Source organism: Bombus terrestris, chromosome 18 (assembly GCF_910591885.1).
Source record: "Bombus terrestris chromosome 18, iyBomTerr1.2, whole genome shotgun sequence".
Classification (NCBI taxonomy): domain Eukaryota; kingdom Metazoa; phylum Arthropoda; class Insecta; order Hymenoptera; family Apidae; genus Bombus; species Bombus terrestris.
The window spans coordinates 5,141,932-5,156,049 of record NC_063286.1 but is presented as its reverse complement, the minus strand read 5'-3'; the positions used below and the strand labels follow the sequence as shown (position 1 = coordinate 5,156,049).

Below are 14,118 nucleotides of genomic sequence, written 5' to 3'. Positions count from 1 at the left end.
CGTACGAGAGTGAGTCCCTACAAGCTTTTTACTTTCGGTCATCTGTTCTCTCATTACCCCCCACTACCCTGTAGGCGTACGTGACCGTTGCTACGCTTCTGGAACATTTTATGGTAGGACCGTTAGGCCATAAATGAATCCTTAGGTACTCTGCCAATATACATTGTCGCCAAGGTCACCATGTGTTCCTCTCGTCGGTGCATCGGATGCGAAGTATGCCGACCGGGACACCATCCTGCCCGAGGTGTGTGTGTGTCCTGGTCTCTGATGTAATTTACGTTTCACACGCTTGTTGTCAACCGACTATTCCAGATACTTCTAACGACTGCTCTTGTCTTATGTCTCAACCAAGGCCTGGACGTCCTCTGACGCTTACACACACATTCACATGTACAGTGTACATGTTCCCAACAGTTGGTCGGCGAACGAACGTATCCTTAACGAATGTTTTCACAATCAACGCCGGATATAAAGATTTTATATTTCTAAATAAAATTCTAATATTTATTTATTCCTACGAATTATTCAATGCTCAGTATTGCTATCATTCAACTAATTCTACTTCGATGCTATCAAGAATATAATTCTATAATTATAGTAACAAAAACTTATATGCATGTAGTATCGTGGACAAAGGGACTAAGATATCGGTCGAACCATTAACAATGTCGCGGAAGTCGAGGCGTCGTCGGGTCCATCAATGTGTCGTCGGTCCTTCAAGCGAATAGTTTCGTAGAAAAGGCCTACGTATCCTGGCCACTTGCCTTCGCAGAACACATGCGAGGTGGGGATAAGAAAGGACAAAGGGTTGCTAGCTCAGGGGGTATTAGTTAGTTGGGAAATCGGACAGTGTGAGTTGAGAAGTCAGAGAGAGCGAGTGCAGAAGCCGGAGAGTGAGTAGAGGAGCCGGAGAGTGTGAGTGGAGGAGCCGGAGTGTGAATCGAGAAGTTGAGAGCCGAGTATGATAATACGACGTACGACAGTATTGTAATCAGTTTGCTGTATGGAATATTACTTGTTAAACCAAAACATCATTACTTGTCCTTCCTCTAAAGACTCAACTCCTCTAAAGACTCCTTGTCAGTGAAAGACATTACTTGTCTTTCCTCTAAAGACTCCTCAAAAGAAACTCAACATGATTTTCTTCGGATCTGTATTATGATTAAATTTTATTATTCAGTGCTCTAAAATGTTCCGTAAACGCTTCAAAATAATCAGTAAATATTATGAAATCAACTTACAACAATTATTACCTAATTTCTGTAATCTCACGAACATCCATTTATTACTAGCAGTTATTACCAACATTGCCTTCTGCGAAACAGTTGCAAAAGTACCCTCAATTGGAAACTAACAGACGTATCCTTGGGATAATTTCCGACTTTCTTATCTTTTTAACTTCATCCATTTCCGTAGTAATTTCGGTGGTTTCCGATTTTTCTGCTGCCCTACTGCCACCCTCTTGGTTCCTTACATTGGCCGTGACTAACGCTATTCGGAGTGCGTTGGAAAGGGCTCCAGGTATTTCCATACATCCCATTCTTGAATTCTCTCTAAAAAAGAAAGAAAAACGAACTTTAAGACCAAATTTCTTTTAGTGTCCTTCTTACAATTAATTGAAATGTTCTGTATAGCATGTTTTCATTTTTTAAAAATATGTTGAAATCACGGACTATGATGTTTGTTACCCAAATTTACAAATTTATAATATAAACGTTAGCATCTTACAATTATTTTAAACTGTTTTCATCAGAAATAATCGTTATAATTACACAAACTTCTTTGGTTAAAAATTCCGTCACCGATAATGATTATCAATAACTAAAAATAGTTCATTACAGTTATGGTTATGGATAAACAAAAACAATATTTATCGTTAAGAATAGTTATCGATAACCGTAGAAATGTCCACTGATAATGATTATTTGTAATCAGAACACTCGAAAATTAATATTTTTGAATCACTTAATTTTTTCAAAACATCTGTTACAATTTAGTAGGTTTCTTTATTGCCAAGGAGAGGTAACTTTTTTTTCAAATAACTTCTCTCGTTAGAATTTTGGGAATATTTGCTATTTTTGGCCACTGGTTGAAACATTCGAAATTCTCCATATTTTTTACCTTTTAAACTTTATTTACTCTAATTGTTTTTAAGATGCCAATTTATAATGTTCTATTACTCGTAAGTACCTTTAAATATCGATAGGACGTTTTATTGTAATACCACGTACATATGTTGAAACCACTAATTTCTTAACAATTTTTGTGTATAAATTGTACGTATATTTAAAAATATTAGTTAAATCTGTGTTGAGAATATTGGATCTTAATAGCCGAAATAATAGTATAGGAACACTAAATATACACTTTGAATTTATATTAGAATAGTTATATATTTATTCGATAAACGATTCCAAAGATATTCATCGATACACATTTGCACGCGTCTCAGCACTTTCTCCCATAACAGATTGTTAACTGGACAGTTTACATTCCTTTGTTTTCGAGACGCCGCGCACACACATACTTCCTCACACTGATATTCGCACACAAGTCCAATCTAGTCTAGCACATAAAATTATACATATCTCAATAATATGATTTCAAGTCATTGCTAGATAGAAATGTCTTATTTCGCTCCTTTTATAAAATTAAAATGTTCTATCTGAAGCATTTAATTCGTTAATACATTTTTATCTATTTATTTATTTTTTTTTCATTATCTAGTGCTATCATCTATGTATTATTTACCTGTATGCTTAGTTATAATTCTAGGTAGGTGTAGGCTGTTACGAAAAGCTGACTAAATTAAATCGAATAAAGAAAATTAAGAATCACAGGAAGAAAATGTAAAACCTCAGTCTTTTCAGTTTCGAACTGCATCTAGAAGTTTCAGATGGTAGCGTCTCCTGTATGTCTCAGACTCATTTGCATATACTGAAACAATGAAGAAACACGCTTCTGTTTTCCAATAAGGGTCATTCCACATCGAATCTATCATTTTTTGACGTCGAAGATAGGAATTTTTTCAGTGAAATATCATATAATTTACACGAATTTCTCATTTTCCTGAAAATGGAATTCAGAAACGGTTTTTGTATTGGAGTTGCTCCTTTTGAGCTTTAATCTGTATGGTTTGATATATTTAAATAAAATTTTGTTTGCATTAAAAGATCAGTATTTTGTGATGTTGGAAATTATAAAGACACGTCTGTCTTTCAATTTTGAAAATTTTACTTCTAACTGATTTTCGAATATTGAATCCGCCTTAAACGTATGTAAGTACATGTCTGACAATCGTCTGCTTCAATAGCAAACTGCAGACGTAAATATATTGCAATCAATTTCGATCATGTTTAAGAAATGTGGACAAAATCTTTTGTTTCTTTTCAAGCGAATGAAACTCTATTAGAATATATTGAGAGTAAATGTGTTCTGTATTTCTGTGCGGTGTGCAAAGTTTAAAAGGATATATTAATTCTTTCTTGTTGTTTATACAATTGATATTCAAAGTAACACGTTTGGATATTGATTAAAAATTCATTTTTGATTGAAAATAATCTCACCAAACGCTTGGAATGCCCATTTATATTTAACTTACTTTACTGGTCTTTTTTTGTTCTGAGGTGCTTTGCAATCTGAGCACGCTTTTCCTGGAAAGAGTGCTAGACAAGGCTCTATTGTCTAAGGATGGAATTTCCTTAGCCGTACTTTTTTTTTTTTTTTATTTATTAGAATATTTACAATCAATTCTCGTTGAGACTTTTCAGTAACTTAATTTGGCGTGATACAATGACATGGATTATAATAACTTTATATTGTTGATTCTAGTAGGACTAAGGATTTAATCTAGTGGGTATTTTCTTTTTAGTCTGCGGATCTGGTCCGTCGTGTCCAGTAGTTGGGTGACTAGTGGGTTGTGGTGGTTGTTGACTCTTGTGTTATATCTGCTTCTGGACTTGTGTATTTCGTCTTTGACTGTAGGTATCTTGAGGTCTCGGTGTATTGTTTCGTTGGTAACATACCAGGGTGCATTTAATAGGGATCTTAGCGTTTTCGATTGGAAGCGTTGGAGTATTTCAATGTTGGAGTTACTTGCTGTTCCCCATAGTTGGATTCCGTAGGTCCAGACAGGTTTTATTACGGCCTTGTAGAGGGTTATTTTGTTCTGTATGTTTAGTTTGGAGCGTCGGCCCGTGAGCCAATAGAATTTTCTTAGTTTTTCCTTTAGTTGCTTTGTTTTTTCCGAGATATGTTTTTTCCAGGTTAGCCTCCTGTCCAGGGTCATGCCCAGGTATCTTACGGAGTCCTTGCTTGGGATTATTGTGTTGTTAATGGTGACCTGGGGGCAGGTTTGTTTTCGGAGCGTGAAGGTTACATGGGAGGATTTTTTTTTCGTTTATTTTAAAACCCCATTTTTGGAACCACTTTTCCATGGAGTCGAGACTTCGCTGGAGAGTGGATGAGGCAATTGCCGGGTCTGCGTGGGTAGCTAATAGTGCTGTGTCGTCGGCAAATGTTGCTATTGTTACCTCGTTTGATATGGGTAAGTCGGCAGTGTAGATGGAGAATAGTAGGGGTCCGAGGACACTACCTTGCGGTATGCCGGATTCTATTGGGAATGTTGCGGAAGTGGCGCCTAGACATTTAACTATGAATTGTCTGTTGGTTAGGTAGAATTTTAAGATGGAGTAGTATGGGTGGGGTAGGATTTTTTTAAGCTTGTAGAGTAGCCCTTCATGCCATACTTTATCGAATGCCTGTTGGATGTCTAGGAATACGGCTGAGCAGTATTTTTTCTTTTCAAGGGTTTGGCTGATCATGTGGGTTATGCGGTGGATTTGCTCTACTGTTGAGTGTTGTTTTCGGAAGCCGAATTGGTGATCTGGGAGAGTTTTCAATTCTTCTAGGAGTGGAAGGAGACGGTTCGTGAGCATTCTCTCGAATAGTTTAGACAGGGTAGGTAAGAGACTGATTGGGCGATAGGAGCTGGCTTCATATATTGGTTTACCGGGTTTGGGGATGAGGGTGATTAGTGAGATTTTCCACGCCTTAGGAAAGTGTTCAATGCGGAGGATGGCGTTAAAGATTGATGCGATGAGTGCAATCCCTTTTATGGGGAGTTCCTTGATTGCTTTATTTCCTATTAGGTCGTGACCTGCTGCTTTCTTGGGGTTTAGGCGACTGATTGCTTCTATGATCTCTGCAGAAGTGAAGGGTTGGATAGGAGGGGACATTTGGAAGGGAATGTGCAGGTATTCGGTGACGTCCGCTGCGGCTATGGAGGAATGGGGTTGGAATACTTCAGTCAAGTGTTTGGCAAATAGGTTGGCTTTTTCTATAGGGCTACGCGCCCATCCACCCTGCGGGCGGCGGATTGGAGGTATTATTTGTGGGGGGCGCGTGAGTTTCCTGGAGGCTTTCCATAGTGAGTAGTTTGAGTCGGCTGTGGGGGACAGGCTGGCGAGATATTTGTGAAAACGGTCATTATTGTAGTTCCTTATGGTTTTGGATAGTTTTTTAGTTGCGTTGTTTAGTTTGCGTTTGTCCTCCGGTGTTCTATGGGTCTGCCATATCCTTCTTAGTCTACGTTTTTCTGCTATTTTTTTTAGTATGTACTGGGGGTATTCGTGATTGCTGATGGACGTTTTTGCCGGTGTGGAGACGCGGATAGCGTTTATTATGCTCGCATTTAGGTATTCCGTGGCTGCTTCGATTTCGTCATTGGTTTTTAGTGAGATGGAGGCTGAAGATGTGTGGGTAAAGACTTCTCTAAAGAGCTGCCAGTTGGTGTGTTGGTTATGAATGGAGCCATTAGGTGTATTCTCGATGATAGTTGAACTGACTGTTACTATCACGGGGGAATGATCAGAGGAGAGATCAGCCGAGGAATTGATTTGGACGTGTCTTGGCGAGATATTTTTAGTTATGAAGAAATCAAGGAGATCGGGTATTTTGTTTGTGTCGGTGGGCCAGTGTGTGGGTTCGTATGTGGTAAGGTAGTTGAGGTTGTTGGATATTATGCTGTTGAGGAGGTTTTTGCCTCTTACTGTAACCAGTCTGCTACCCCATTGGGTGTGTTTAGCGTTGTAGTCTCCTCCGGCTATGCATCTGTTGCCCAGGGTGTCCAGGAAGTGGTCGAAGTCTTCTTTGGCGATGGAGTGTCTGGGAGGGCAGTATACAGCTGAGGTGGTGATTGTACCATGATAGTCTTCTATTGCTACGTTTGTTGCTTGGAGGTAGTCTTTCTGGAATGGTGGAAGTTCGTAGTGCTTGATGTTTGCTTTGATTATGATTCCGGTGCCGCCGTGGGCCTTTCCGCTGGGGTGTTGGGTATGGTAGAACTTGTATCCGTTTATGTTCAGGTAGTTTTTGTCGGTGAAGTGGGTTTCAGATATGAGCAATATGTCGATTAGCTGGTGTTTTAGGAAGAGTTCTAGCTCAAGTTTGCGTTGCGCGAGACCATTGGCATTCCAGAGAGCTATGCGTCTTGGTTTTATTTTGTGTCTGGGCGTATTAATTTATCCATGATGAATGTTAATAGCGATAGCAAATTGTTTATTTGCTCTGATTGTTTCTCTATTAGCTTTTCTAGTCTAGAGACGTTGTCTGTGTTAGGTGAGGTGGGGGCACTATTTTGGGGAGGATCCCTGTGGCTATTTGGTGTATTTTGAGTGTCTTGTACCGCTTGGGCATAGGAGTTTGAGGGAGTGGTGAGTTTGATGGGGCTGGGTGTTTGATTGATTGGGGGGATTGGGATAACTGTGGATTTCGGCGAGCTGGGTGTTTGGTGATTTTCCTCTTTTGTTCTAAGTTTGGGGTATTTGCTTGAGTACAGACTTTTGTAGGCTGAGCAGCCTTTGTAGTTGGCAGGATGGTCACCTTGACAGTGGATGCACTTCGCTGGGGTTTCCGGTGATTTCCTGCACTGGTCGGTGGGGTGTGTACCTGCACATTTGACGCAGCGGAAGGTGTGGTTGCAGTATTTCTGCGTGTGCCCATATCTTTGGCACCTTTTGCATTGGACTATCTCCTTTTTGGTTTGCGGTGGTTCGAATTTAACGATGGCGTTCATTAGGCGACTGATATTGTAGATTTCCTTGTTGTTTGGTTTCTGTTTTAAATCGATGAAAAATAGGGATAGCGGGTCTTTTGTGACTCTATGCCTTATGTTGCTGACATTTGTGACTTCGTGGCCGAGTTTCGATAGTTCTATTTTTAGTTCGTCGATGTCTGCGGAGTGGTGGATGTTTCGTAGCACCACCCGAAAAGGTCTTTCTTCTTTGAGTTGGTAGGTGTGGAAGTTAGCATTCAGGGCCCTGAGTGTCTTGGTGAGCTTCCTGTAAGCTTCTGGATTCATCGGCAGGATTTTTACTTGATTGTTGGTTATTTTCAGGTTATAGTCCTCCTTGGAGATATCTCTCTCTAAGGACTTGGTCATTGTCTGGATGTCGATGACATCATTAACAAATATTAGTGGGGGAGGGGGGCTTCTCGGTGCTTGTTGGTTTGGCGGCGGGCCTGCGATTTCTATGGCGTCGTTTGAGGATTCTAGTATTGCGAACCTGTTGTGGGTGTTGATTTGTGTTGTTTGCTGTTGGTTTGAGTTTGTATTTGGTGATTCAATTTTACGTTTTTTCGCCTTATTGGCGTCGTTGGCGCGTGGGGATCTGCTGCACTTCTGCCACGGGGGGAGTAGTGCGGGGTAGTTGTAGGTTTGCGTGGGCGAGCACGGTGGTGATTGCTGGGCCATCATCGAGCTAGCTATTTCAATAAAAATAACTAGTCGTGAGGCTATGAGGCAAGATTCGGGTAGGGGTTAGGTGCGTAGGCTTTTCTTCTCTCTGGCGGATAGGAAACACTTGGGAGGATAGAAGGACGTTGTGTTCACTTTCGACGGTTGGGTGACACGTGTTGCTTTCGAACTTCACTGGGCACTAGAGACACGTCTGCACGCTTCGGCACTCAACAGCGAACTGCGGGGGTTTTAAAATAAACGAAAAAAAAATCCTCCCATGTAACCTTCACGCTCCGAAAACAAACCTGTCCCCAGGTCACCATTAACAACACAATAATCCCAAGCAAGGACTCCGTAAGATACCTGGGCATGACCCTGGACAGGAGGCTAACCTGGAAAAAACATATCTCGGAAAAAACAAAGCAACTAAAGGAAAAACTAAGAAAATTCTATTGGCTCACGGGCCGACGCTCCAAACTAAACATACAGAACAAAATAACCCTCTACAAGGCCGTAATAAAACCTGTCTGGACCTACGGAATCCAACTATGGGGAACAGCAAGTAACTCCAACATTGAAATACTCCAACGCTTCCAATCGAAAACGCTAAGATCCCTATTAAATGCACCCTGGTATGTTACCAACGAAACAATACACCGAGACCTCAAGATACCTACAGTCAAAGACGAAATACACAAGTCCAGAAGCAGATATAACACAAGAGTCAACAACCACCACAACCCACTAGTCACCCAACTACTGGACACGACGGACCAGATCCGCAGACTAAAAAGAAAATACCCACTAGATTAAATCCTTAGTCCTACTAGAATCAACAATATAAAGTTATTATAATCCATGTCATTGTATCACGCCAAATTAAGTTACTGAAAAGTCTCAACGAGAATTGATTGTAAATATTCTAATAAATAAAAAAAAAAAAAAAGTACGGCTAAGGAAATTCCATCCTTAGACAATAGAGCCTTGTCTAGCACTCTTTCCAGGAAAAGCGTGCTCAGATTGCAAAGCACCTCAGAACAAAAAAAGACCAGTAAAGTAAGTTAAATATAAATGGGCATTCCAAGCGTTTGGTGAGATTATTTTCAATCAAAAATGAATTTTTAATCAATATCCAAACGTGTTACTTTGAATATCAATTGTATAAACAACAAGAAAGAATTAATATATCCTTTTAAACTTTGCACACCGCACAGAAATACAGAACACATTTACTCTCAATATATTCTAATAGAGTTTCATTCGCTTGAAAAGAAACAAAAGATTTTGTCCACATTTCTTAAACATGATCGAAATTGATTGCAATATATTTACGTCTGCAGTTTGCTATTGAAGCAGACGATTGTCAGACATGTACTTACATACGTTTAAGGCGGATTCAATATTCGAAAATCAGTTAGAAGTAAAATTTTCAAAATTGAAAGACAGACGTGTCTTTATAATTTCCAACATCACAAAATACTGATCTTTTAATGCAAACAAAATTTTATTTAAATATATCAAACCATACAGATTAAAGCTCAAAAGGAGCAACTCCAATACAAAAACCGTTTCTGAATTCCATTTTCAGGAAAATGAGAAATTCGTGTAAATTATATGATATTTCACTGAAAAAATTCCTATCTTCGACGTCAAAAAATGATAGATTCGATGTGGAATGACCCTTATTGGAAAACAGAAGCGTGTTTCTTCATTGTTTCAGTATATGCAAATGAGTCTGAGACATACAGGAGACGCTACCATCTGAAACTTCTAGATGCAGTTCGAAACTGAAAAGACTGAGGTTTTACATTTTCTTCCTGTGATTCTTAATTTTCTTTATTCGATTTAATTTAGTCAGCTTTTCGTAACAGCCTACACCTACCTAGAATTATAACTAAGCATACAGGTAAATAATACATAGATGATAGCACTAGATAATGAAAAAAAAATAAATAAATAGATAAAAATGTATTAACGAATTAAATGCTTCAGATAGAACATTTTAATTTTATAAAAGGAGCGAAATAAGACATTTCTATCTAGCAATGACTTGAAATCATATTATTGAGATATGTATAATTTTATGTGCTAGACTAGATTGGACTTGTGTGCGAATATCAGTGTGAGGAAGTATGTGTGTGCGCGGCGTCTCGAAAACAAAGGAATGTAAACTGTCCAGTTAACAATCTGTTATGGGAGAAAGTGCTGAGACGCGTGCAAATGTGTATCGATGAATATCTTTGGAATCGTTTATCGAATAAATATATAACTATTCTAATATAAATTCAAAGTGTATATTTAGTGTTCCTATACTATTATTTCGGCTATTAAGATCCAATATTCTCAACACAGATTTAACTAATATTTTTAAATATACGTACAATTTATACACAAAAATTGTTAAGAAATTAGTGGTTTCAACATATGTACGTGGTATTACAATAAAACGTCCTATCGATATTTAAAGGTACTTACGAGTAATAGAACATTATAAATTGGCATCTTAAAAACAATTAGAGTAAATAAAGTTTAAAAGGTAAAAAATATGGAGAATTTCGAATGTTTCAACCAGTGGCCAAAAATAGCAAATATTCCCAAAATTCTAACGAGAGAAGTTATTTGAAAAAAAAGTTACCTCTCCTTGGCAATAAAGAAACCTACTAAATTGTAACAGATGTTTTGAAAAAATTAAGTGATTCAAAAATATTAATTTTCGAGTGTTCTGATTACAAATAATCATTATCAGTGGACATTTCTACGGTTATCGATAACTATTCTTAACGATAAATATTGTTTTTGTTTATCCATAACCATAACTGTAATGAACTATTTTTAGTTATTGATAATCATTATCGGTGACGGAATTTTTAACCAAAGAAGTTTGTGTAATTATAACGATTATTTCTGATGAAAACAGTTTAAAATAATTGTAAGATGCTAACGTTTATATTATAAATTTGTAAATTTGGGTAACAAACATCATAGTCCGTGATTTCAACATATTTTTAAAAAATGAAAACATGCTATACAGAACATTTCAATTAATTGTAAGAAGGACACTAAAAGAAATTTGGTCTTAAAGTTCGTTTTTCTTTCTTTTTTAGAGAGAATTCAAGAATGGGATGTATGGAAATACCTGGAGCCCTTTCCAACGCACTCCGAATAGCGTTAGTCACGGCCAATGTAAGGAACCAAGAGGGTGGCAGTAGGGCAGCAGAAAAATCGGAAACCACCGAAATTACTACGGAAATGGATGAAGTTAAAAAGATAAGAAAGTCGGAAATTATCCCAAGGATACGTCTGTTAGTTTCCAATTGAGGGTACTTTTGCAACTGTTTCGCAGAAGGCAATGTTGGTAGTAACTGCTAGTAATAAATGGATGTTCGTGAGATTACAGAAATTAGGTAATAATTGTTGTAAGTTGATTTCATAATATTTACTGATTATTTTGAAGCGTTTACGGAACATTTTAGAGCACTGAATAATAAAATTTAATCATAATACAGATCCGAAGAAAATCATGTTGAGTTTCTGAAAAATGGTATCTAAATATGTAGATCTGATGAAAATTGTGATGAATTTCTGAAGGATACCTAGTATAAATTTATTGCACAGAATATCGTGTAATTAATAATGCAATTGGTAAACGGATATAATTAGATGATGTTGATTGTAAAGATTTTGTAAGTTTCACTGAATATTTTGCAAGAGAGAGCATGATGATAAGAATCGAGATCTATGTGTAGGTAATGCCATTTGTACTTGCAGTGACATGGAAAAAGGAATAGACAATGCAGGATAATATTTTTTCATTTGAAGCTTCATTTTCCAAGATAATAGGTTTGAACTTTATATTTTATGTAAAGTATAACAATTTTGCCTGACTAATTAATTTTTCTTTTTTATTTACATAATATTAAAAATGATTATCTCTTTTTCCAGTGGGTTAAGTTTAGGTTGGACTGCATAAAAATGTGGCTATCTGCTCCAAAATGAAATGTAATTATAACATAAATTGTATTAAAGCTTTTTGCGAATATCTCGGAAACTAAAGCCAAGTAGCGATAATATGTATAAAAAAGTTGTCCAGAATGATGACCTCGACACATCTCAAAATCATGAAAATCGGTGAACTGTGTCCTCTTATATGTAATTTCTTAAATAAGTTTTATATTTACATAATGAAAAATAATACGATATATATCTCAATCTTTATTATTTACTTACTAATAGTATTAACAAGAACATTGTTATTGTTAACAAAACAACAACGTATGATTCGTATCATTCATTTCCATAATGTATTATTCAAGGCTCGAACAATTTCTCTAAATAGTATAACATGAATATATATTAGCAGATGATATAATGTAGCTTTGTAAATTTGGACAGTAATACGGCTGAAAATTGAGCTGACGAAGCTAAAACTTGTGGTTGTTTGAAACTAGCAACGTATCTAGATATGCATGCGTTCAATTGCATGCACTGGACAAATTTCATCGATTAAATCCGAAACTAAACGTAATATTCGAATTATAACTTGGAACAATGTTTACAAGAACTACAACAATCTAAAACAACCTTCAAGTGCTCGATTTTCAAAAAAATGGGCCTAGTAAGAAATCACTTTTTTTCGTGATAAATCATTATTTGTTTGGAACAATCTTGGACTAATGTAGAGCAACTTGCAACAACAATAAAAAATCTGCCTCCTCAAATTACCTGATATGTAAAATAATGCATATAAGTTTTTGTTACTATAATTATAGAATTATATTCTTGATAGCATCGAAGTAGATTTAGTTGAATGATAGCAATAGTGAGCATTGGATAATTCGTAGGAATAAATAAATATTAGAATTTTATCTAGAAATATAAAATCTTTATATCTGGCGTTGTCTGTGAAAACATTCATTAAGGATACGTTCGTTCGCCGATTAACACTAGAACTACCGATAGTTAACACGAAGCTATTTCTGCCAAAACCAGGAAAAGTGACTGGTCTTTAAAAGATACACAATAATAGAATATTTTAATATTTATTAATTTATTACTTTCTTACAGAAGCAATTACATGTTATGTAATACATTTTTGGTATATTAATCCGTCTGGAACCCCTAAACGAGGATTGACACATTTATAAAATTTTAGAACCAGTCACTTTCACTGGTATTTGTATATATAGCCTTCATACGAAATTATATTCAGTTTGAACACATAAAAAACAAAATGAAATAAATTATATTATTCTTTTAGTTATCGTTGTGAAAGTCATTATATCATTGCAGAAAAAAAGATATAGCATAAATAGGGAATTTCAAAATAAAATTGAAAAGCAGTCAATTTCACTGGTGTGGTAGTTCTAGTGTTAAATATAATCATTCATTGCCCGATAATTAAAAGTATACAACAAAAATCCTTTTAGCTAACTTATTTATTCAGATTACAAATTCCTTAAATTAAGGACATTCCTATTCGTTTTGACAATAATACCGTATAATAAAAGAATCCTCTTTTCTTACTACTTCTTTATCTACAATACTAGAACAACCCAGAGCAAAAATATGAAAACTGGACACGCATGTAAAGCTGCTTTTGCTCTTGCATCGATGTCGCTTGTTGGACCGTGTTCAGTCTTCAAATTTTTGTTCTGGGTTGTTCTAGTGATGTATGTGTTGCAAAGAAGAACTTTTTACTGTAATACTATTCTATATAAAATCAAAATATTCACTATGAAGACATTCGCTTTTTTGGGATTATTTCTGAAACCTTTTTAGATAAATCATTATTTGTTTGGAACAATGTAGAATAAACGTAGAATAATTTGGAACAGCTTTAAAAAATATGACATTTAAAAAACTAGATGCTAACTTCATACAGGCGGAAAACTTGCAGTTTATTTTTACGATCATTTTTACGTAAACTTAAAAGTTTAGGACATTATATATTATATCACGTGTTTATTCTTCGCCCCATTAGATCTTTAGGAAGCTGAACGAATAGTTTCCGTGAAACGGTCTCATATCAACGAGATAGTTACGAGTAAAGACTGTAAACAAATACGTTTCGTCGACAGATTGAACATTTAAACAAATTTCTTGTTGCTTCGAATGTACTAATTTTATAAGTAAATTTAATTAATTTAATAAATATAAGTAAATTTTACTTTATGTATAAAAGGCAAGTCATTTCCAATCTAAATAGATAATAATTTAATTATTACTATAGAAATCAGAATTATAGTGATCTTTGTTTGTTACATAGATTTATTTATTGCGATTAAAATAGAGAATTATAACTATTTAATTAGAACTTAATGTAGTAATGTGATACTAAATTGATAGTTCACAGCTCAATTTACAACTTACAACAGCCCACA

The 14,118-nt window shown here is 36.1% G+C and overlaps 2 long non-coding RNA genes across 3 annotated transcripts; one reads left to right on the top strand and one right to left on the bottom strand.

Moving 5' to 3' along the window:
* Positions 1-294: 294 nt before the first annotated feature.
* On the bottom strand, positions 295-3,719 carry LOC125386884. The gene is made up of 3 exons (XR_007227424.1): positions 2,191-3,719; positions 1,254-1,553; positions 295-1,151 (listed from the first exon to the last, which is right to left on the bottom strand). It is a non-coding gene; the product is annotated as an uncharacterized LOC125386884 (long non-coding RNA).
* A 4,959-nt stretch (positions 3,720-8,678) lies between these two features.
* On the top strand, positions 8,679-13,345 carry LOC105666981. Of its 2 annotated transcripts, none has more exons than XR_007227417.1 (5): positions 8,679-10,205; positions 10,843-11,154; positions 11,245-11,421; positions 11,507-11,578; positions 11,681-13,345. It is a non-coding gene; the product is annotated as an uncharacterized LOC105666981 (long non-coding RNA). The 2 variants fall into 2 exon arrangements; XR_007227416.1 differs by having other exon boundaries at positions 8,680-10,205; positions 10,843-11,142.
* The last annotated feature ends 773 nt before the right edge of the window (positions 13,346-14,118 follow it).